This window comes from Schistocerca piceifrons, chromosome 3 (genome assembly GCF_021461385.2).
Source record: "Schistocerca piceifrons isolate TAMUIC-IGC-003096 chromosome 3, iqSchPice1.1, whole genome shotgun sequence".
Classification (NCBI taxonomy): Eukaryota; Metazoa; Arthropoda; class Insecta; order Orthoptera; family Acrididae; genus Schistocerca; species Schistocerca piceifrons.
Genome location: NC_060140.1, coordinates 432,854,572 through 432,879,793, shown reverse-complemented (window position 1 = coordinate 432,879,793; position 25,222 = coordinate 432,854,572).

Here is a 25,222-nt window from a genome sequence, read left to right as displayed (position 1 = left end):
AAAAGGTCAGAAGCAATAAAACTGTTTTCCAATGCAGAGGAAACTAGTTTCACAATTGTTGCTACACCTGAGCCACAAACAGCAAGCATTTTCAACACATTCACCTTTGAAGAAAAAGTGATTACGTTTATAAAGATATTTGTATACTTGAAAATCGAGTGACGTGTAAGAATGGATGAATCATAAGACCAATACAAAATTATTACTTATTAAGGAAAGTGCCTATTATAATAAAAAAGACAACAATACTAGGCTATTCATCTCAGGCATGAAATACATGTACATATTCTCTTGCTTTCAGTACAGTGAGGTGCAGTTATGCACATATTCAAGACTATTTCTTCATGAATAAGTTGTATCTTATGTCATTGAATTAGTGACGTTTGGCTGTTTCTACATTTATTTAGTGATAATTCGTGTGTCTTGGTAATTTACTAATGGATAAGATGTAAAAATATAATATCCATTTTGTTTATTAAGTAGAAAAATAATTAGAATCAAGAAATCTCCCTACAACCATGTGACAGTCTGCTTTCTCACCGCCTTGAGCACTAATGTTGCTCCAGCTGTCAAACAGTATATCTTTATCAGCAGAGAGGGTCATGATTTACATGTTAGGGTGTGGTCTAAAACTGGGTTTCCACAGGCTTGAATTTCTTACACGTGCATCCTCCCACCATTGCCCTTACACGCACATTAGCGTTTACACATGGCTGAGCTGGAAACACGACTTACAGGACTTTCAAGAAGGCGAGGAATGATATCCGTATGGAAGATGCGCAGCTTTTAGCTAAAGAACTTATAATGGCATTCACAAAGATAAATGGAACCCATGGATGTTGGATATGGAAATGGACATCTCGTAGGAATAGGTTGGCACTATCAAACCTGCTAATAAGGCGGAAATTATCTGATGAGAATGACTTTTCGTTCGAAAATAATTTTAGAATGATTAAAATAAATTTTGAAATATTTGTGAGCCATATTTCTGGCTCTGTACAAAAGTCTAAAACAAGTATATGAAAGACTTTGCCAGCTCACATAAAATTACAAGTTAGATTGAAATAGATGATAATGGAGTCACAGCAATATACGTATTGCATTCCAAAGAGCATTAATCCAAAATTCTTATGTCATTTGCAATAGACTGAAGTATAATAATTTAATAAAATAATGAAAAAGTTGATTGACACTGTTACAAGAAATACGTATACATACACACACACATGCACACAATACATTACTGAACAGTTTATTTACGTGTCTCTTGTAACATATAGATATTTACTGAAGATTGAAAAGTTAATTTTTCGTAATCCTGTGAGGCTGTGGTCATCTATCTTGAGGAGCTCTGTGTATTAGTTCACTGACACACTCACACAGTCCAGTGCTTGTAAATATTTTTAAATTAGAATTTTTACCTATTTGTTTCCTGTTATCCTTGTTAGGTCTATTATGCCATTAGTCATTTCGATTTTTGCCTCCACATTAGATGTAAAAGAAGTGAATCAGACATTCATTTTGTCAAGTCGTCTTGGTTCTGATCTGTCTTGGATTGAAATACTAAACGATTGACTAATTGACAAATACCTATATGCTTTATGCTGTGTATTTTGTATGAAAATGTCACAAAATACTGTTCCATTTTTTCATACAAATCAAGATTACTTGTACACCCACACCAATTTCCTTAGAACAGGAGAAGAGACCGTCCCTGTAAAATAACGAAAAAAGATTATAAAGATTCACTTTTTCTTTTCCAGTAATGATACTCTGACTTTTTCAGTAATTGTACTGTGTTTGTTATATAAAATCGCAGTAATGCTTCTTTAATAAATATATGCTTCTTCTTGCAAACTTTCAGAATAATCTTTTTTCAGAAGATTTTTGTAACCTATTAAGTAACATCACTTTTGTCCCTACTGTATACTGGAAGGGCATACATTAGTTCTTGCTTACAACAGCTGACAGTAGTAGTTGTTACTGTGATTATAAAATTGAAAAGTGATGTATATGGTTTTGAAAATCACAGGTTTTTAACTATGAGTAATGTTTGTATTTAGTCAAGGGAAGTATTTTGAGACTGGAGAACAGCAAAGAGTATGAGGGATTTATTGTACTTATCATCCCACAAGAGTCAAGTGTTTGCTCAGTTGAAAACTAAAGCTTACTTTCTCAACAATCAATAGTACACAAAGAACAGCATATAATGAAATAAAATACTGAATGTTAGGTACTCGTCATTGCCATTACACTTATTCTGACTTACACAAAGCACTGTTTTATTATTCAATGTTTTCGTCATATTTGACAAATTAGACTTATTTATATTTTGGTTAGTTCATGTGCTTTAAACACCTCAGTTATGCTATATTGAGCTACATCATTCTTAGTGTCAGTCTTCATGTTGTTGCATTCTTTGGCTGGCTCTTGGAGCTCACAGCGTTGTTGACTTTCAGTGTAGCGTGAGCAAATGTGTGCAGCAGTCCCATCAAGCCAAACACCATATTTCGCCTTGTATCTTCAAGTCACATCCCCAAGTTACTATGACAGCTCACTTATGGCACAGTGAAAACTGAAGATGACTCAAGATGAGGTGTTTCTAAGCAAGCCATTAGCTCGGTAAATACATCACATGTCTGTAACTCACTTTGATGTAGTTTGCCTTATTTATTTATGCATTTATTTTACCTGGCAAGATTAGGGCCTTCAGGCCCTCTCTTACACCTAACCAGGCATACTCAGATTGAACGAATTTCAGTTTGTACAGAACATTGTGGACATACCACATGTTATACAGTATTAATGTTAAAAAAATAGAGATTATAACAGTAGTACAAGGATAATTATAACAATCAAAAAAATTATTATAACAATCAAAAAAATAATTATAACAATCAAAAAATAATTATAACAATCAAGAATAATAATAGTAATAATAGTAATCACTATGTATATAAAAGTAAACATATTTTTCTTTTATGAATGTCAGTCCTATTGCTAGTTGGGAACTTTCTCGTCATGTTCTTGCAGCTTTGTGAGTTATTCACATCTAGCAGAGACAGAAGACGATAGATTGGGGTGAAAGAGATATAGAAGAGCTAGCTAGGTTAGAGGAAAAGAAATAGAATGGTAAAATTCGAAGCAATGATGGAGAGGAGAAAGAAAGAGATGAGATGGGCACAACAATGGTGACTATACCGTCCCTAATATGTAAGTTTTGAGTTACCTCTTGAATGTTGAGTGGTTCTGGATAAGACGCAGATCACAGGGGAGCGTGTTCCATAGTTGTATGGCTGAGATGGAAAATGACACAGAGAAAGATTTTGTGTTATGTAAAGGTACAGCCAAGATGCTGGATGTATCTGATCTGGTATTGCGGTTGTGGAATGATGGTAAGTGTTTAATGTGAGAAGATAAGTACTGGGGGTACCAGTGACTAAGAAATCGACAAAGTAAGCACATCATGTGGAGATCGTGTGCCTTATGTGGGCATATCCAACGTAGATGAGAGTATGAAGGACTGATATGATCATACAACCGTATAACACAAGCATTCATCACTAGGTCGAGGCATCTCGAATTTTCACTATTTGTGCCATGATGCACAACATCACAGCAATAAAGATTAGGGAAGACTAGTGTTTGGGCTAATTTTTGTTTAACATGGGTTGGAAATATTTTTCTAAATTTTTTGATTGCATGTAGGGAGGAGAGCGATTTCCGGCAAGCTGTGACTGTTTGTTCTTCCCAGTTTAGGTGTTCATCCAAGATTATTCCAAGGTATTTTACTGTTTTTTGGTATGGTCGTTGAGTAACATTGAGGAGTATTTGAGGGACTGTTTCGCGAAAGTACCGGCTGATTAACTTTGGATGAGATATAAGAATGACCTGGGTTTTCTAGGGGTTTAGTTTCAGACCTAGGTTCTGTGCCCATCGAGAAACAGAGCAAAGATCTGCGTTCGTACTCGCTACTGCGACAGCAATGTTCTTGGGGCTTGCACTTATGTACAGTTGGATGTCGTCAGCATATAGATGGTAGTTGCAGGAGTGAATCACTGAAACAATATCATTAATGGACAATGAGTAGAGTAATGGACCAAGGATGGAGCCTTGGGGAACTCCAGAAGGCACGTTTTTCCATGATGGCTTGTCCAACCCACAAATGACTTGTTGATTTTTGATTTCTGTTTTTGAGGTAACTGTCGAACCAGTGTATTGCGCTGTTTGAGAAATTCAGCTGTTTCATTTTAGTTAGTAATATATCAAAGTCAACTGTATGAAAAGCCTTGCTAAGGTCAAGCAGTGTTAGGATGGTAGCTTCACATCTGTCTATAGCATGTTTAATGTCATCAGTTACTTTGATTAATGCAGCTGCTGTACTATGGTGCCTTTGGAAGCCTGACCGATATTTATCATGGGTGTTATGAGTTTTGAGGTAATCTGTCAGCTGTTCATGGACGATGTATTCTAGGGTTTTAGATATTGCAGGTAGTATTCTGATCTGTCTGTAGTCACCTGGCGACTTTGGGTTGTCAGTCTCGGGTATAGGTTGAATTAAACTTTGCTTCCACTCAGTAGGATATGTACTACTGACAAGAGACAGGTTGAAGATGTCTGTGATAACTGGAATAATAGCGTCTACAATGTTCTTAATCATGCCAAAGCTCACTCCATCATTTCCTACTGCCTTGGAAGAGGTTCTCATAATTGGCTTGTGTACTGTGCCTGTAGTGACATGTTTTAGGAAAAACTTGTCTCTCGAGAGATTGATATCTTGGGGCTGGTAATTTGTCACTGCATGGCAGTTTACAGCTGTTGAGGAGACCATTGGCCATCGCCCTTTTGATCCAATGTGCACACTTGTCTCTTCTCATACCCCTTCAAAATTTCACTTCATTACACAAACCAGATTTCTTTAAACTTGTTCATAAAAATTCGTCACTATTAGAAGAATTACCTTTTTCTTATGAGTCCCATTGTGCTTAGATCATGTGCACCTAGTTTTTTTGTCGATGACAGGTAAGGTTGTCATTTATACAGAAGTTTATGTTTCTTTACATGTACATATATACATTAATTCATTTTTCATATTTAAGTTGTAATAAGATTTTATTACACATTCAGAGCATTTCAACGATTTTTGGGCGAAAAACGTGAAAGCTTGACTAATACTAAAACACATTATTAGATTCCTTGAAGACGCAGATTAACTCTGCTTTAATGCTTTTTAGGTAAATGAACATTCTGAGTATTGCCAACTCATAGCGTTGCTAAAGTGTTAAACGACAGAACACAATGGAAATTAGATTCAACAATGACTGCAGAAGAATTCACCATGAAATATACTTCTAAATTGTTCTTCAGTTGCAGAAGCATAAGACAAGACTTAACATAAGTCAGACACATAGACTACACCTAGAAAAACTTTGCTAAAGAACTATGGAAATGTGCTAAAGAACTATGGAAATGTGCTACTGTAGTGAACATTAAAGTCCCATACTGAATTGTACTTTAACACTTACTTATTACTCTTCCTACTATGCACAGGTTTATGTACATGTGGCTCCATATGAAAGGTGACAGTGTAACTTATTCTGTTGTGTCAAAAAATGTTTTCTACTGCTTCAGTATTGTTTGCACCTCTCAACTTAAATATTCTTTATACCTGTGAATAAATGATGTTCATTATAATGGTCTTTCTAGCTTTAGGATAGCGACCCAGAAGTCTGTTTTTATCAACTTCTGAAGAACTGTTCATGTAACTATGAATATTCATCTCACTAGTTCTACTTCTTTGTATCATGAGTACTAATGCATTGATTTCAATTATGTGCAATACTGACTATTTTACTCAACATCTGCAGTGTAAAGATACCTAAAAAGTTATTTTGTAATAACTTTCCACCATCTACTAGTGGTTACATGTGTTAAGCTTGTCTGAAATGTTTACGACTACATCTATGGGGAAAGGGTGGAGGTTAACTCATTGCTTTACTGCTAAATGCGTTATGCTAATAGACAAAAGCCCAAGTGTTCAAATGTTATGTAGCTAGATGCATCAGTCATTCATACTCGATTCACTGTACATGTGTCAGAAATAGTATGTTTTGTTACGTTATTGTAGTGTTTATTTTCATATTCACATAACGAGCATTCATGCATGTTTCACTATTCTACATATCATTTGGCATCATACATACTTATATATCTATTCATAATTATTTACTCTACAAGCAGGATCCTCACAACTTCTACCACTGTATTGATGTATCCTCTCCCATCGGTTGGGATGTGCACTTGTATCGCTTCCATATAACTAATAATAAATTAACAATTTTACTGCTCGACTACCCTTTGTATAGTTAGTTTGTCACTTGTACCTAAGCACAAAATTTGTAGAGTAGTTTAAGTGTGCATTATTCTCCATTTTTGCGACACATTATTCTTATTCCTTGTATAATCCATAAGTACTAAAACTGAGTCCATTCAGACAAAATTCTGTTTAGTGGAGTTACATTTTTGTCTTTTGTGTTTAAGCAGCTTAGTCTTACAACACGTACATTTGCAGAGAATAAAAACTTACTATTTAAGCATTTTACTCGTCGGATTGTATAATGAGGATTTCGTTAAAAATTTAGTTAATGGTTACCTCCTAATAATCGCACTTCTTTCTCCCCACTTTAATTATAGCATTTAGTTATATTACCTTTTATTTCATAGTTTCTCACAGGAGTGGTTAGTGTGAATATTGTTAATAGTATATTTTTAGGTTGCTAGTAGTGTACTTGTTCCTCTCTTGTTCATATTTGTTTTTCTTCATACTTTCCCTCTAGTTTACTTCCTTAACATCAGTCTAAAAATTAATATTTACATTTACACAAGTTTTTTAATCTCTTTTTTAATTTCTAATTATTATTTTAATTTGGTAATAGGATGTATTGTCTTACTTAGTTGACTTTATCACACAAAACTCTTTATGTCTTTGTGTGAGTATAATCCCTCTATTTTTTCCTCAATTGGATTGACCTAAAGTATAACATCCAGGGTATCAGTTGTTGGCTGTCATGTAAGGCCTTGCATACAGTAGTTGCTGCTTACATTTTAGTTTCTTTAGTTTGGTGGATTTAGGGTGCATGTGTAAGTTAAAAAGAGCACATACACCCTAATCTTTTATCATAACTTTGTGTTTCCTTTTCTGCTCTTGTAGTAAGGGTTGTTAATGCTTGTCTGACTTTTTCTTCTAATAATAGTGGTTTGACTCACTCATCAGTTTCAGTCTATCCAAACATCAACTTGGTCAGTGTGAATCTTGTAGAGGAATGTGGAAGATTATTTAATATCTGCTGAAATGGGGCCTAATATTCTATCCATGCATTGTGTTTGTGAGGGGTATATATCCTAATTAATCTGTTAAACTCTTTAAATGTTCTTACTATTGGACTTGCTTCTGGGTGGAAGCATAAAACTACAATGTGTTTTATCTGTTGTTCTTTCAAACAGTCTCTCAACTTACTTCTTGTAAAGTTGGAAGCGTTATCATTTAATATTGTTACCAGTTTACCAACTTTCGGTAGACAATGACTTGTAATTCTTCTGAAAATAGGTGTGGAAGTCACTGTTTTAACTGCATACATGTGAAAGTACTCAGAAAAAATATCATATAATGCAGTAACATATTTTACCCCACGCTTAGTTTGTGGTAGGGTCAACTGCGTCTAGGGAGACCAACTCCACTGGTTTAGAGGGAATAGTTGGATGCACTTCTGTTACTCTAGATCGGTTTGGGTGTTCTACCTTTTGATAAATGACACATTTACATGTGACTCGGTGTATTCTGTGTTGGACATTAGGAAAATAACAGTAGAAAACGATCTTGTCTGTACACTTTCATAACCCAAGGTGTACCCAAGCATGGTGGGTGAATTTAATGAAGTTGTTAGTATACTCATCAGGCAAATATATGCATCACTAGGCCAACACTGCTGTGCTACATTGACTCACTGATGCAGAATATAGTAGATACCCAGTGCTTCACTGGTATCTTCTTGTAGTCTCCATTTTACATTCCACCAGTGTGCATCTTCTGCCTTAAGTTACTCATATCTCGACACATCCTTAAATGGTATGGATGGTAGGTGCATCATACATAAGAAAAATGCGAAAATCAGAAGTTTGTTCTGTCAACTCACTGAATTCGTGTAAAACTTGTGGCAATTGTAAAAGTGTTCCTGCTATATATTCTGTTCTCCTTTTGTAAGAAAAGACACCAATGGGCAGAACACCTGTGCAGCAATTTGCAGGTTAAGAGACAGGACAGGGTACTTTTGTATGCTTACCCCATAAATTGTAATGAAGATTCCTAAACGCTCAAATGATTGCCAAGGCTTCCAGCTCTGTCAGCGAATAAGACCTTTCACATACTATCAAGGTTCTACTTGTGACATTAATCACATATACAGCAGAGTTTCTGTCAATTCTTATGATCTGAAATAGGCATGCCCCCACGTCCTGTAATGATGCATCCATGCTTAGATAGAAGTGGTGGGTCATATCAGGAGATGTAACAGGTTAGCATTGACGAGGGCCTCTTTAATTGCATCAATACCTTTCTGCATTGCGTTGTCCATAAACATGTATTGTTCTTCCTCAATAGGTTTAATAGAGTATCACTATTTAGCGATTGAGTTGGCATGAACTTCCTGAAAAAGGACGTTAAGCCTAAGAATATTTTGTGTAGTCTTTTATTTTGGGGTGATGGAAAATTGTTGTCGCATCGATCTTTCCTTTATCTCGTACTACTTCTTCTGAGGGAATAACGTGACATAAACATTTTTCTCCTGACTTCCAAACTCAAACTTTTGTAAGTTTACTGTGAAATTATACTCCCTGGACATTTCTTACACTTTGCTCACAATTCCAGGTGTCCTTTCTATGTTGCGGTAGCAACCAACAGGTTATCCACGTACACAGTCAGTCTACTTAGTAACTCTGGACCTGATACTGTATCCAAGGCTGCTATGAACATCCTCATACTAAGATTTAATCTGAGGGAAGTACACAAAATTGGTAACTTCTACCTGAACACACAGGATTAATGGCTCTCTGCCAGTGTGAGACACACAAATCTATGCTAGTTAAGTACTTTATCTTGCGAAACTTTAGCAATTGCTCATATAAATTTTCTAGCTTTATTCTAACTGGGTTAATGATTCTGTTGATTTCTCTGGCATCTAAAAGTAGGTGGACATTGACATTCTGTTTCGCAACCTCTTAAAGAAAGCTAAAGTGAGATGACTGTGAACATTCAGTTATTTCCAAATTTTTCATTCTCGCTACTTTTTTGTGTAGTGCTTCCCTTTTAGCAGATGATATTGCATAAAAGAATGACAAAAAGTTGTGGAGGGAGGGAGGGGGGGCTATACCTCCAACTTTTACATACTACCCTTAATGGCACCAGTAATTTTTCATATTTTATTTGCATATATTTTAAGAGTAGCTCACCTAATTCATTCCTTTAGGTCATGGTGAGGCAAGAAGACTCTTGCACCTTACCCTGTATAATTCACACATCAGTCTATATATATCTGAAGCCTGATTGACATGCTTTCATTTACGAAAAATATCTCTGGAAAAATTAATTGTAAATCTACTTCCTGTTAATTACTGACTAATAAAGACAGAATGTATGGTATTCAACTAGAAAATATCACTTGCCTTTACCTAAGTCTGTTTTCACTTCATACCATCAAAAATAACTCATATTCAGAATGCAGGTGGCTATTAGTTTTTTGACGATAAGAAAGCCACACTCTATTATAATATAGTAGCTGGTGCTTTCACTACTTATGATTTGTTACCCATTGCTGTTACAATTCTGCAATTTTGCACAGGCTGGGTAGGTACATTTATATTTCTTTTAAATTCATTGAATAAACTAACTGGCATTACATTCACTGAAGTCCCTAAGTCATGAATAATGTCTATAGATACATCACCTTCTTTTACATTTAGTACTGTATGATTTTATCTGCCTCTTTGCCATTAGAAGTCCGAATACAGCTCATCTCTTACATCTTTATCTTGCTGGTACCTCAGAAAATGTAAACATTCGTTCTGTATATCCCCATTGTCGGTCATTGTTGAGGAGCTTACCGCGACCAACTGGTGTTTTCTGTTGGTGGTGGTGTGAGCAGTGTTACTATTGAAACTTCCTGGCAGATTAAAGCTGTGTGCCGGACTGAGACTCGAGCTCAGCACCTTTGCCTTTCATGGGCAACTGCTCTGCCAAGACTCACAACCTCTCCTCACAGCTTCAATTCCGCCATTACATTGTCTTCTTCATTCTGGTGTGTTACAACTGCCAACAGTCTCGGCTATGTGTGCTATCTGTTCTATATTGCGCCAGTTTGTCTGTTGGTTGCAGTGAGAACCTTGTCTAATCTCTGCTTTGCATTGCTCCAGATTCATTGGCGTGTACTCATGACGTGCTTCAGTATTTCTTTGCCTATTATCTACATTGTTTTTCGGTTATTGCGACTGAGTGAATGATGGTACCCTGGATTATGTTTATGGTCTCCTTTTCTGTGCTAATGTTTAATTCCTTGATGGTTATTATTTCTCTACCTACTGTCTTGTGATGGTGGATAAGGATGCTAGCCATGGCCTTTATTGTTATTGTTATTGTGGGATTGTGTATTTCTGTTACTTTGGAAACCCAGGTGTACACCTAGGTTATTCAGTGTGGGAAAAAAATTATTGCAGGTCTGTCTCTGATATAATGACCAGTTTTTCTAGAATACAAGGTGGCAATCGTCCTTTCAAAATCTTCAGTACATCCACATGAGATATAGGTTTACTCAAATAACTTGTTTTGTTAATATATCTTAATCCTCCCTCTTTGCAACTGAATAGTTGTGGGTCAAATATTTCACACTGCAATCGTTTTAGGACAGCTGTTGACCAAAATTTGTCCAAAAAGGCCTGCTCGAATTGTTCATAGGTCTGATATTGGTCTGCTGTATCTGCAGCCCAAGTCAATGGATCACCTCGATTAAACTCCACCAAGTAGCATACTTTTTGTTATTCAGACCAGCTACATGGCAGTACATTAAAAAATGCTCTCATAAATGTTACTGGCTGTACCTTTTTCAGTTAAATGGTAAACACTGAAATTTTCTGTGTTTCAAAATGCTTTCATTATCTAATATTGACAAAAGATAAGAATCTGTTCCCAGTGTGTGTAATGTTGACATACGCAGTGGTGTGTGGTAACTTGTTCAGTTCCTCATTAATGGCAGCAACTGATTATATGTGCCAGAAGGTCTCCCGTCAATGTCACAAATCTACAAGGTGGAGAGTTATCCTCATGTCTACCTAGGAAACTGGCATGGTTCTTGTATTAACTGTAGTTGATTTGTTCGAACTGATCCTACCAGTGTTCAATTTTGAACGAATTTGTTGCACTGCAGTTTTGGTATTAATGTATACATAATCAAAAATTTTCTTTTCTTTCTCAGACATCAACTTTTGTGTCTCATCGATTTAAGTTCTATGCTGTATTATAAATTCTTATGCATGTATGGTATCACTGGCCAGCACTACTGCTCCTACATGGTCGTTCCATTCCTTTACATTGCTACTAATGCAGTTTTGTTCAAGCTTTATAAATCCGACCTCCTCCAACAGCTTTTGTATTTTGTCGAGAAGATCCTTGAAAACTGTTTGCAGTTCAGAAACTTCTATCTGAACTTCTGTAACAGTTTCTGCTAAGTCATCATGTGCAGTTTGTAAATTGTCTTTTTTCACAGTTAGCTCATCTAATCTAACTGCAGGTTTCATTTGTTCATTTAATATTTGCAAAAATCTCTGACCAAATTTTAGAGCAAGATTTGTAAATTTAAAATCGAATTTTTGAAACACATTCCTTGGAAACTGCATCATCCAATTTGCACTGTTTGTATCAACTGATGCAATGTTGCCTAATGTTTGTGATACTGCTCCACTCATAAACGTTCCTTATTCACATGACATCAGACTACCTGAGGTTTCTTGTTGTTTTGCGATACCTTGTTCATAGCTGCTCTGGGAAAAATACTTTTGAATGTTGATTGTGGTGGTAAATCGTCCACTGTCTGCACTGAAATATTAATTGGAAAAATTCTCTGATTTATATTTTCTATCAAATCCAGATTGTGAAAACTATTAATATCAGCATCAACTGATGATGTACCATATCTATTGCCCGTGTCAGCTTCTCAACATTTACTGTTTCCTGAGTCTGATTAATTAAAATATTTCATTACTTTGTTCTCTTTTGGTTGGCTTCATTTTAGTGATTAAACAGAGTTTCAAATGTGAAAATATTATGTGAATTGCACCTATTCTTCATATACTAGAAAGCTTTTAGTGTGGCAGTCATGCACAGCAAGGTAGCTACTATTTTCTGTGACGATGCTCTTTGTAATATAAGATGGCTAACAAAGAAGACTACAGTCTGCTGGAAGTTCCTATTAGAAAAACTTAATAGAAAAAGACTATTCTTGATGTTGAATCTAATTGTACATTGTTCTACAGGTCAATAAATATCAAGCCTTCATCTTACCTTGAATGATGGCACGTTATTCATTTGCCATTTTGAATACTGTTTATTCTTTCTATTATAATATTGCAAGAACCTCATTTCTTGTCTTCTTCATTCTTTCATATGTTTCTTCCTCCTTATTTCTCTTATTCCATTTATGTTTTTAACATGTAACTGGAATGAATAATTACCTCCATTATTATGTACATAGCAATCAGTCTTTTACAAACACATATAACTATGTGACGATTGCTACAGGCACAGTAAGGTCGCCATATACAATAAATTTAATAAAACAATAAAAAGTTTGATTGATGGCCTTCTAAGAAAAAATACATGTAAGGAAATTATGTATTATTCATTGAAATGTTAATTTTACATAATACTATGATGCTGTGGTGAGTCATCTACCTTGATATGCTCTGTATATTAGGTTATTGATTTGACTTGAAGACTAAGCCCATTATTTTGGCATGATGCTAGCTTTATATATATATAGAAAGTTAGCATCATGCCAAAATAATGGGCTTAGTCTTCAAGTCAATAAATAAATACTTTCTGAAGTGGCAATATATTCTTAAGCAGTGTGATAGGAATATCATTCCAGCATTCACTAACTCCTTATAATCACTTAGTTGTGACAGAGTGGCACATCATCATTTTAAGTAATTAAATGGATTAAGAGTACTGGAATTGAGGCTCATAATAATGCAGAACAGTCAGTATTGAAAAGGTCCTTTTTTACTTCAGTATGATGATGATAATTTTTTGCTTGAATCTTTGTGTATAAATATTACTGTGAAATAGAAATTTATTTCCGTCTTTGGAGATTTGAAATTACACTTGACCCTTGCTAAAATCCTATGAATATATATATATATATATATATATATATATATATATATATATATATATAAACGATTCTATATCTGTGCTGTTGAACAAACCAGAGCAGAGAAGGGCGCTGATGTGGTAGTTTGTAGGGGCTAGACCTGGGGGGATATGGAGTATTTTTAATATTTTTGAAGACAGATAATGGTTTATAAGATGCGATAAAAAAATTACAGTTTTGACCCCGATGAAAACTTTGTCCTCTTCCTACAATACTTGGCCAAGTACTTATAAAAGAGAATTCAAATTAGCTCTAGCACCCCACGCCCCCATGTGTGGGTGCCCTTGGGAGCAGCTCACCTAGCGGCAGCTGGTGAAGCTCATAGGCGATGGAAGGGGAATCAAATTAATGCAAGAAAGTGGAACACCTTTCAGCTTTAGTAACGTCCACATAAGTTGGCATTACAATATGCAAATCATATGTTTCCACATGTAAGATGACTTACATGAGTGGTGGAGGGGTAGAGCATGTGTAAGAAACTCATGCCTGTGGAAACCTGGCTTAACATAAAGTCATGACACTTCCGTTCATTTTTGTTGTACACTGCCACAACAGCAGTCTAACTGGACAGTGAGCAGACTTCGTAATGCGATATCGGATCTGTGCGAATAGTTTTGTTTATACCGATTTGTAAAATAGCTTTTAAGTTAGATTGGATATGTAGTGCCATCAAAGTCGGCAACAAGTAGAACTGTCACTACATTTGTCTTATTTTGGCTTTCCAAGGTTCCTGGGATATATAAAATGGTGCATTACAAGGACAGTTCGTGTATGATTATTTTTTACACTACAGATATTGCCCAAAGAATTTCGTTTTCTTTTAATAACAAGCAAATAGCTATAAACATCAGAAGACCTGACTTTTCGCAGGAGGACATCGTATACCTAATCAGCAATGTGAAGGTTTGTTCACTAAACTTTCAGTGAAATAAGTGAATAGGGAGTGTAAGAAATTTGTGTGGAATGAAACGCCAACGTTATTTAACGTACCAAATAAGCCACCACGGCTGCAGCTCAAGGGAAAAACACATGGTAATAGAATGTCAAAAACAATAAAACTGTTTACCCAATACAGAAGAAACCAGTTCCATAATTGTTGCTACATCTGAGCCGCAGACAGCAAGATTCTTCAACACTTTCCCTTCGAAAGTAAAAATAATTAGGTACATTTACAAATATATTTGTGCATGAGAAAGTCGAGTGAAGTTCAAGAATTTGCGAAACATTAGGCTCCATTCTAAATTGTTACATGTCAAGGAAAGTGCCTATAATAATAACGGACTACACCAGAAATATACCTTTGGAATATATGTGTTTATATTCTCTTGTTTCAGTGGCGTAAGCTGCAATTATACACATATTCGAAAGTAGCTCTCCATGAATAAGTTGTAGCTTATGTCACTGAATCAGTGAGATTTGGCAGTTTTAACATTTATTTCACAATCATTCATGTCTCTTGACAATTTACTAATGCTCACATTACTAAATATACCTTCCAGTTTAGCAGTGATTAGCATTTTGGAGCTAGTGCCATAGAAACTGAATTGGTGGGAAGTTCGTGGAAACAGTCACAATACAGTGGGCTCCATTTGCTGATTTTGAGATGTTATGAAACAAGTGCACAAACCGTAGCGTTAACGTTTTTAATTTCTAAACAGAATGATGAACAGGTATCATAATATTAAGTGGATATTTTAATTTAAATATTCATAGCAAATCTATTATACAGCTATACTCATGTCTCTCGTATATAGTCGAACTCACATTTTTACAATTTGTTACAACAGTCATGGTAATCAGCAGTGCAGCGATTGACCACATTTCTACAGACACATTGGGATTTCAAAAAATATTGTATACTGTAGATATAAGACCAATGAATAAAAATGGAACTGAAAGCTAACAAATGAAAATGAATTGTATTAACACACTAGAAAAATGTACAAAATCCAATTTATCTAAATGGAAAATGTAATATATTCTCTAAAGTAACATTCAATTACAAAGACAAGCGTTTCAAAAAATTTTAACGAAACACAATTCCTGTTTTTTTTAATTAATTTATTTTTACAGACATCGATCTTGACTGCTGCTAAACATAATAGATCCATTTCCACAACGCAACTTCTCGACACAGTAGCGGTCATACTACTTGTTGAAATTATTTGGCAAATCGCTTGTGCGTGGTGAAGACGAGACGAACGATCAATTTCAGCAATATCGCATTAGATTAGATTAGATTAGATTATTTTTTTGTTCCATAGATCTGTGCTGAGTAGATCCTCGTGGATGTGGAACATGTCAATATTTTTTAAACAAAAGTGGAAATAACAATACTAATATTATGAATATATACAATACATCATTTGTTTCTATTAAAAAATTCGTCATTGGAGTAGAAGGAGTTGGCCACTAGTAAGTCTTTCAGGCTCCTGTTAAACTGATCTTTATTTGTAACAAAATTTTTAATTTTTTCTGGTAAATTATTGAAGGTGAGTGTTCCTGAGAAGTGTACCCCTTTTTGAACTAAAGTAAGTGCTTTTACGTGCTTGTGCAGATCATTTTTGTTCCTGGTATTGTATGTATGAACTGAGCTGTTTTTGGAAAAAGAGATATATTATTTAGGACAAATTTCATTAAGGAGTAAATATACTGAGAGGCACTAGTTAGTATACCCAGTTATTTGAAGAGGTTTCTACAGGACGTCCGTGAATTTACTCCACAAATAATACGTATTACACGCTTTTGGACTCTGAAAACTTTTGTTTGACTTGAAGAGTTACCCCAAAATATTATACCATATGACATTATGGAATGAAAGTAGGCAAAGTATGCAAGCTTTTTCATTTTTATGTCGCCTATGTCTGCTAACACTCGAATTTCAAATACAGATTTGTTAAGGCATTTCTGCAGTTCTGTGGTGTGCTCCTCCCAACTGAATTTATTATCAAGTTGTAATCCCAAGAATTTAAGACTGTCAACCTCTTCTATCTGCTCTTCTTCATACTTTACGCATATGCTGGGTGGAAACCTCTTACAGATTCTGAATTGCATATAGTGAGTCTTTTCGAAGTTTAATGTCAGTGAGTTGACTTTAAACCATTTATTAATATCCATGAAAATATCATTAGCAGATTTTTCTAGAACTACACTCGATATACCGTTTATTGCAATACTTGTGTCATCTGCAAACAAAACGAACTCAGCTTCTGGCAGTGTAACTGATGAGAGATCATTAATGTACACAAGAAAAAGCAATGGCCCTAAGATGGATCCCTGTGGGACACCACATGTAACTTCTTCCCATTCTGATGATGACTGATGACTTAATTCACAAGTCCCTTGCACTGACACCCTTTGTTTCCTGTTAGCGAGGTATGACTTGAACCATTTTGCAGCACTGCCCGTGACACCATAGAATTGTAATTTATTTAAAAGGATGTTGCGGTTCACACAATCGAATGCCTTTGACAAATCACTGAAAATACCTGCTGCTTGTAACTTGTTATTTAATGAATTAAGTACATTTTCACTGTAGGTGTAAATAGCCTTCTCGATATCAGAACCCTTTAGAAATCCAGACTGTGCATGCGATGGATCATTGCAATGCGTCGCTTGTGTGTGAGTCACAGTGGGGCCATTTAGACTTTGGTAATGTTTACAGTGTGTGATTGTGTTATCTTTCCAGAAATGCTCTGTATACTGAGATTTTAAATTCTCTTGAACAGAGGTTCCACGTTGCATTCGTGTCACGGAACTAACATGTTTGGAACTGTCGAAATATCGGCGGTTGTCGAAGGCATCATCTGGCTGCATTCCCGTAAGTTGTCTGAACATTATATACGCAATGAGAAACTCATGTGCCGCTTCATTTTAGTGTTTGGTTGGTTTTGTGACACGAATTTCCATGAGGACTTTGATATTTTTCCCATGAGTGTTCTTCCATAAGGTAAGGCCCATTATCGGGAATGACAAATAAAGCATTCACTGCACATATATAAAAACGTGCATATGAAACAATTATAGTTTAAAGATGTTTTACACCGAAAATGCCTGATTGTAGGAGAAAAACACAATTATCTCTTACGTTAATTAGTACTAAGAAAAGAAAAAAACCAGTCGATAAAGTGAAATAGCTCCATGTTACTTCCTGGCAGATTAAAACTGTGTGCCCGACCGAGACTCGAACTCGGGACCTTTGCCTTTCGCGGGCAAGTGCTCTACCAACTGAGCTACCGAAGCACGACTCACGCCCGGTACTCACAGCTTTACTTCTGCCAGTACCTCGTCTCCTACCTTCCAAACTTTACAGAAGCTCTCCTGCGAACCTTGCAGAACTAGCACTCCTGAAAGAAAGGATATTGCGGAGACATGGCTTAGCCACAGCCTGGGGGATGTTTCCAGAATGAGATTTTCACTCTGCAGCGGAGTGTGCGCTGATATGAAACTTCCTGGCAGATTAAAACTGTGTGCCCGACCGAGACTCGAACTCGGGACCTTTGCCTTTCGCGGGCAAGTGCTCTACCAACTGAGCTACCGAAGCACGACTCACGCCCGGTACTCACAGCTTTACTTCTGCCAGTACCTCGTCTCCTACCTTCCAAACTTTACAGAAGCTCTCCTGCGAACCTTGCAGAACTAGCACTCCTGAAAGAAAGGATATTGCGGAGACATGGCTTAGCCACAGCCTGGGGGATGTTTCCAGAATGAGATTTTCACTCTGCAGCGGAGTGTGCGCTGATATGAAACTTCCTGGCAGATTAAAACTGTGTGCCCGACCGAGACTCGAACTCGGGACCTTTGCCTTTCGCGGGCAAGTGCTCTACCAACTGAGCTACCGAAGCACGACTCACGCCCGGTACTCACAGCTTTACTTCTGCCAGTACCTCGTCTCCTACCTTCCAAACTTTACAGAAGCTCTCCTGCGAACCTTGCAGAACTAGCACTCCTGAAAGAAAGGATATTGCGGAGACATGGCTTAGCCACAGCCTGGGGGATGTTTCCAGAATGAGATTTTCACTCTGCAGCGGAGTGTGCGCTGATATGAAACTTCCTGGCAGATTAAAACTGTGTGCCCGACCGAGACTCGAACTCGGGACCTTTGCCTTTCGCGGGCAAGTGCTCTACCAACTGAGCTACCGAAGCACGACTCACGCCCGGTACTCACAGCTTTACTTCTGCCAGTACCTCGTCTCCTACCTTCCAAACTTTACAGAAGCTCTCCTGCGAACCTTGCAGAACTAGCACTCCTGAAAGAAAGGATATTGCGGAGACATGGCTTAGCCACAGCCTGGGGGATGTTTCCAGAATGAGATTTTCACTCTGCAGCGGAGTGTGCGCTGATATGAAACTTCCTGGCAGATTAAAACTGTGTGCCCGACCGAGACTCGAACTCGGGACCTTTGCCTTTCGCGGGCAAGTGCTCTACCAACTGAGCTACCGAAGCACGACTCACGCCCGGTACTCACAGCTTTACTTCTGCCAGTACCTCGTCTCCTACCTTCCAAACTTTACAGAAGCTCTCCTGCGAACCTTGCAGAACTAGCACTCCTGAAAGAAAGGATATTGCGGAGACATGGCTTAGCCACAGCCTGGGGGATGTTTCCAGAATGAGATTTTCACTCTGCAGCGGAGTGTGCGCTGATATGAAACTTCCTGGCAGATTAAAACTGTGTGCCCGACCGAGACTCGAACTCGGGACCTTTGCCTTTCGCGGGCAAGTGCTCTACCAACTGAGCTACCGAAGCACGACTCACGCCCGGTACTCACAGCTTTACTTCTGCCAGTACCTCGTCTCCTACCTTCCAAACTTTACAGAAGCTCTCCTGCGAACCTTGCAGAACTAGCACTCCTGAAAGAAAGGATATTGCGGAGACATGGCTTAGCCACAGCCTGGGGGATGTTTCCAGAATGAGATTTTCACTCTGCAGCGGAGTGTGCGCTGATATGAAACTTCCTGGCAGATTAAAACTGTGTGCCCGACCGAGACTCGAACTCGGGACCTTTGCCTTTCGCGGGCAAGTGCTCTACCAACTGAGCTACCGAAGCACGACTCACGCCCGGTACTCACAGCTTTACTTCTGCCAGTACCTCGTCTCCTACCTTCCAAACTTTACAGAAGCTCTCCTGCGAACCTTGCAGAACTAGCACTCCTGAAAGAAAGGATATTGCGGAGACATGGCTTAGCCACAGCCTGGGGGATGTTTCCAGAATGAGATTTTCACTCTGCAGCGGAGTGTGCGCTGATATGAAACTTCCTGGCAGATTAAAACTGTGTGCCCGACCGAGACTCGAACTCGGGACCTTTGCCTTTCGCGGGCAAGTGCTCTACCAACTGAGCTACCGAAGCACGACTCACGCCCGGTACTCACAGCTTTACTTCTGCCAGTACCTCGTCTCCTACCTTCCAAACTTTACAGAAGCTCTCCTGCGAACCTTGCAGAACTAGCACTCCTGAAAGAAAGGATATTGCGGAGACATGGCTTAGCCACAGCCTGGGGGATGTTTCCAGAATGAGATTTTCACTCTGCAGCGGAGTGTGCGCTGATATGAAACTTCCTGGCAGATTAAAACTGTGTGCCCGACCGAGACTCGAACTCGGGACCTTTGCCTTTCGCGGGCAAGTGCTCTACCAACTGAGCTACCGAAGCACGACTCACGCCCGGTACTCACAGCTTTACTTCTGCCAGTACCTCGTCTCCTACCTTCCAAACTTTACAGAAGCTCTCCTGCGAACCTTGCAGAACTAGCACTCCTGAAAGAAAGGATATTGCGGAGACATGGCTTAGCCACAGCCTGGGGGATGTTTCCAGAATGAGATTTTCACTCTGCAGCGGAGTGTGCGCTGATATGAAACTTCCTGGCAGATTAAAACTGTGTGCCCGACCGAGACTCGAACTCGGGACCTTTGCCTTTCGCGGGCAAGTGCTCTACCAACTGAGCTACCGAAGCACGACTCACGCCCGGTACTCACAGCTTTACTTCTGCCAGTACCTCGTCTCCTACCTTCCAAACTTTACAGAAGCTCTCCTGCGAACCTTGCAGAACTAGCACTCCTGAAAGAAAGGATATTGCGGAGACATGGCTTAGCCACAGCCTGGGGGATGTTTCCAGAATGAGATTTTCACTCTGCAGCGGAGTGTGCGCTGATATGAAACTTCCTGGCAGATTAAAACTGTGTGCCCGACCGAGACTCGAACTCGGGACCTTTGCCTTTCGCGGGCAAGTGCTCTACCAACTGAGCTACCGAAGCACGACTCACGCCCGGTACTCACAGCTTTACTTCTGCCAGTACCTCGTCTCCTACCTTCCAAACTTTACAGAAGCTCTCCTGCGAACCTTGCAGAACTAGCACTCCTGAAAGAAAGGATATTGCGGAGACATGGCTTAGCCACAGCCTGGGGGATGTTTCCAGAATGAGATTTTCACTCTGCAGCGGAGTGTGCGCTGATATGAAACTTCCTGGCAGATTAAAACTGTGTGCCCGACCGAGACTCGAACTCGGGACCTTTGCCTTTCGCGGGCAAGTGCTCTACCAACTGAGCTACCGAAGCACGACTCACGCCCGGTACTCACAGCTTTACTTCTGCCAGTACCTCGTCTCCTACCTTCCAAACTTTACAGAAGCTCTCCTGCGAACCTTGCAGAACTAGCACTCCTGAAAGAAAGGATATTGCGGAGACATGGCTTAGCCACAGCCTGGGGGATGTTTCCAGAATGAGATTTTCACTCTGCAGCGGAGTGTGCGCTGATATGAAACTTCCTGGCAGATTAAAACTGTGTGCCCGACCGAGACTCGAACTCGGGACCTTTGCCTTTCGCGGGCAAGTGCTCTACCAACTGAGCTACCGAAGCACGACTCACGCCCGGTACTCACAGCTTTACTTCTGCCAGTACCTCGTCTCCTACCTTCCAAACTTTACAGAAGCTCTCCTGCGAACCTTGCAGAACTAGCACTCCTGAAAGAAAGGATATTGCGGAGACATGGCTTAGCCACAGCCTGGGGGATGTTTCCAGAATGAGATTTTCACTCTGCAGCGGAGTGTGCGCTGATATGAAACTTCCTGGCAGATTAAAACTGTGTGCCCGACCGAGACTCGAACTCGGGACCTTTGCCTTTCGCGGGCAAGTGCTCTACCAACTGAGCTACCGAAGCACGACTCACGCCCGGTACTCACAGCTTTACTTCTGCCAGTACCTCGTCTCCTACCTTCCAAACTTTACAGAAGCTCTCCTGCGAACCTTGCAGAACTAGCACTCCTGAAAGAAAGGATATTGCGGAGACATGGCTTAGCCACAGCCTGGGGGATGTTTCCAGAATGAGATTTTTCACTCTGCAGCGGAGTGTGCGCTGATATGAAACTTCCTGGCAGATTAAAACTGTGTGCCCGACCGAGACTCGAACTCGGGACCTTTGCCTTTCGCGGGCAAGTGCTCTACCAACTGAGCTACCGAAGCACGACTCACGCCCGGTACTCACAGCTTTACTTCTGCCAGTACCTCGTCTCCTACCTTCCAAACTTTACAGAAGCTCTCCTGCGAACCTTGCAGAACTAGCACTCCTGAAAGAAAGGATATTGCGGAGACATGGCTTAGCCACAGCCTGGGGGATGTTTCCAGAATGAGATTTTCACTCTGCAGCGGAGTGTGCGCTGATATGAAACTTCCTGGCAGATTAAAACTGTGTGCCCGACCGAGACTCGAACTCGGGACCTTTGCCTTTCGCGGGCAAGTGCTCTACCAACTGAGCTACCGAAGCACGACTCACGCCCGGTACTCACAGCTTTACTTCTGCCAGTACCTCGTCTCCTACCTTCCAAACTTTACAGAAGCTCTCCTGCGAACCTTGCAGAACTAGCACTCCTGAAAGAAAGGATATTGCGGAGACATGGCTTAGCCACAGCCTGGGGGATGTTTCCAGAATGAGATTTTTCACTCTGCAGCGGAGTGTGCGCTGATATGAAACTTCCTGGCAGATTAAAACTGTGTGCCCGACCGAGACTCGAACTCGGGACCTTTGCCTTTCGCGGGCAAGTGCTCTACCAACTGAGCTACCGAAGCACGACTCACGCCCGGTACTCACAGCTTTACTTCTGCCAGTACCTCGTCTCCTACCTTCCAAACTTTACAGAAGCTCTCCTGCGAACCTTGCAGAACTAGCACTCCTGAAAGAAAGGATATTGCGGAGACATGGCTTAGCCACAGCCTGGGGGATGTTTCCAGAATGAGATTTTCACTCTGCAGCGGAGTGTGCGCTGATATGAAACTTCCTGGCAGATTAAAACTGTGTGCCCGACCGAGACTCGAACTCGGGACCTTTGCCTTTCGCGGGCAAGTGCTCTACCAACTGAGCTACCGAAGCACGACTCACGCCCGGTACTCACAGCTTTACTTCTGCCAGTACCTCGTCTCCTACCTTCCAAACTTTACAGAAGCTCTCCTGCGAACCTTGCAGAACTAGCACTCCTGAAAGAAAGGATATTGCGGAGACATGGCTTAGCCACAGCCTGGGGGATGTTTCCAGAATGAGATTTTCACTCTGCAGCGGAGTGTGCGCTGATATGAAACTTCCTGGCAGATTAAAACTGTGTGCCCGACCGAGACTCGAACTCGGGATCTTTGCCTTTCGCGGGCAAGTGCTCTACCAACTGTGCTACCGAAGCACGACTCACGCCCGGTACTCACAGCTTTACTTCTGCCAGCACCTCGTCTCCTACCTTCCAAACTTTACAGAAGCTCTCCTGCGAACCTTGCAGAACTAGCACTCCTGAAAGAAAGGATATTGCGGAGACATGGCTTAGCCACAGCCTGGGGGATGTTTCCAGAATGAGATTTTCACTCTGCAGCGGAGTGTGCGCTGATATGAAACTTCCTGGCAGATTAAAACTGTGTGCCCGACCGAGACTCGAACTCGGGACCTTTGCCTTTCGCGGGCAAGTGCTCTACCAACTGAGCTACCGAAGCACGACTCACGCCCGGTACTCACAGCTTTACTTCTGCCAGTACCTCGTCTCCTACCTTCCAAACTTTACAGAAGCTCTCCTGCGAACCTTGCAGAACTAGCACTCCTGAAAGAAAGGATATTGCGGAGACATGGCTTAGCCACAGCCTGGGGGATGTTTCCAGAATGAGATTTTTCACTCTGCAGCGGAGTGTGCGCTGATATGAAACTTCCTGGCAGATTAAAACTGTGTGCCCGACCGAGACTCGAACTCGGGACCTTTGCCTTTCGCGGGCAAGTGCTCTACCAACTGAGCTACCGAAGCACGACTCACGCCCGCTACTCACAGCTTTACTTCTGCCAGTACCTCGTCTCCTACCTTCCAAACTTTACAGAAGCTCTCCTGCGAACCTTGCAGAACTAGCACTCCTGAAAGAAAGGATATTGCGGAGACATGGCTTAGCCACAGCCTGGGGGATGTTTCCAGAATGAGATTTTCACTCTGCAGCGGAGTGTGCGCTGATACGAAACTTCCTGGCAGATTAAAACTGTGTGCCCGACCGAGACTCGAACTCGGGACCTTTGCCTTTCGCGGGCAAGTGCTCTACCAACTGAGCTACCGAAGCACGACTCACGCCCGGTACTCACAGCTTTACTTCTGCCAGTACCTCGTCTCCTACCTTCCAAACTTTACAGAAGCTCTCCTGCGAACCTTGCAGAACTAGCACTCCTGAAAGAAAGGATATTGCGGAGACATGGCTTAGCCACAGCCTGGGGGATGTTTCCAGAATGAGATTTTCACTCTGCAGCGGAGTGTACGCTGATATGAAACTTCCTGGCAGATTAAAACTGTGTGCCCGACCGAGACTCGAACTCGGGACCTTTGCCTTTCGCGGGCAAGTGCTCTACCAACTGAGCTACCGAAGCACGACTCACGCCCGGTACTCACAGCTTTACTTCTGCCAGTACCTCGTCTCCTACCTTCCAAACTTTACAGAAGCTCTCCTGCGAACCTTGCAGAACTAGCACTCCTGAAAGAAAGGATATTGCGGAGACATGGCTTAGCCACAGCCTGGGGGATGTTTCCAGAATGAGATTTTCACTCTGCAGCGGAGTGTGCGCTGATATGAAACTTCCTGGCAGATTAAAACTGTGTGCCCGACCGAGACTCGAACTCGGGACCTTTGCCTTTCGCGGGCAAGTGCTCTACCAACTGAGCTACCGAAGCACGACTCACGCCCGGTACTCACAGCTTTACTTCTTTCAGGAGTGCTAGTTCTGCAAGGTTCGCAGGAGAGCTTCTGTAAAGTTTGGAAGGTAGGAGACGAGGTACTGGCAGAAGTAAAGCTGTGAGTACCGGGCGTGAGTCGTGCTTCGGTAGCTCAGTTGGTAGAGCACTTGCCCGCGAAAGGCAAAGGTCCCGAGTTCGAGTCTCGGTCGGGCACACAGTTTTAATCTGCCAGGAAGTTTCATATCAGCGCACACTCCGCTGCAGAGTGAAAATCTCATTCTGGAAACATCCCCCAGGCTGTGGCTAAGCCATGTCTCCGCAATATCCTTTCTTTCAGGAGTGCTAGTTCTGCAAGGTTCGCAGGAGAGCTTCTGTAAAGTTTGGAAGGTAGGAGACGAGGTACTGGCAGAAGTAAAGCTGTGAGTACCGGGCGTGAGTCGTGCTTCGGTAGCTCAGTTGGTAGAGCACTTGCCCGCGAAAGGCAAAGGTCCCGAGTTCGAGTCTCGGTCGGGCACACAGTTTTAATCTGCCAGGAAGTTTCATATCAGCGCACACTCCGCTGCAGAGTGAAAATCT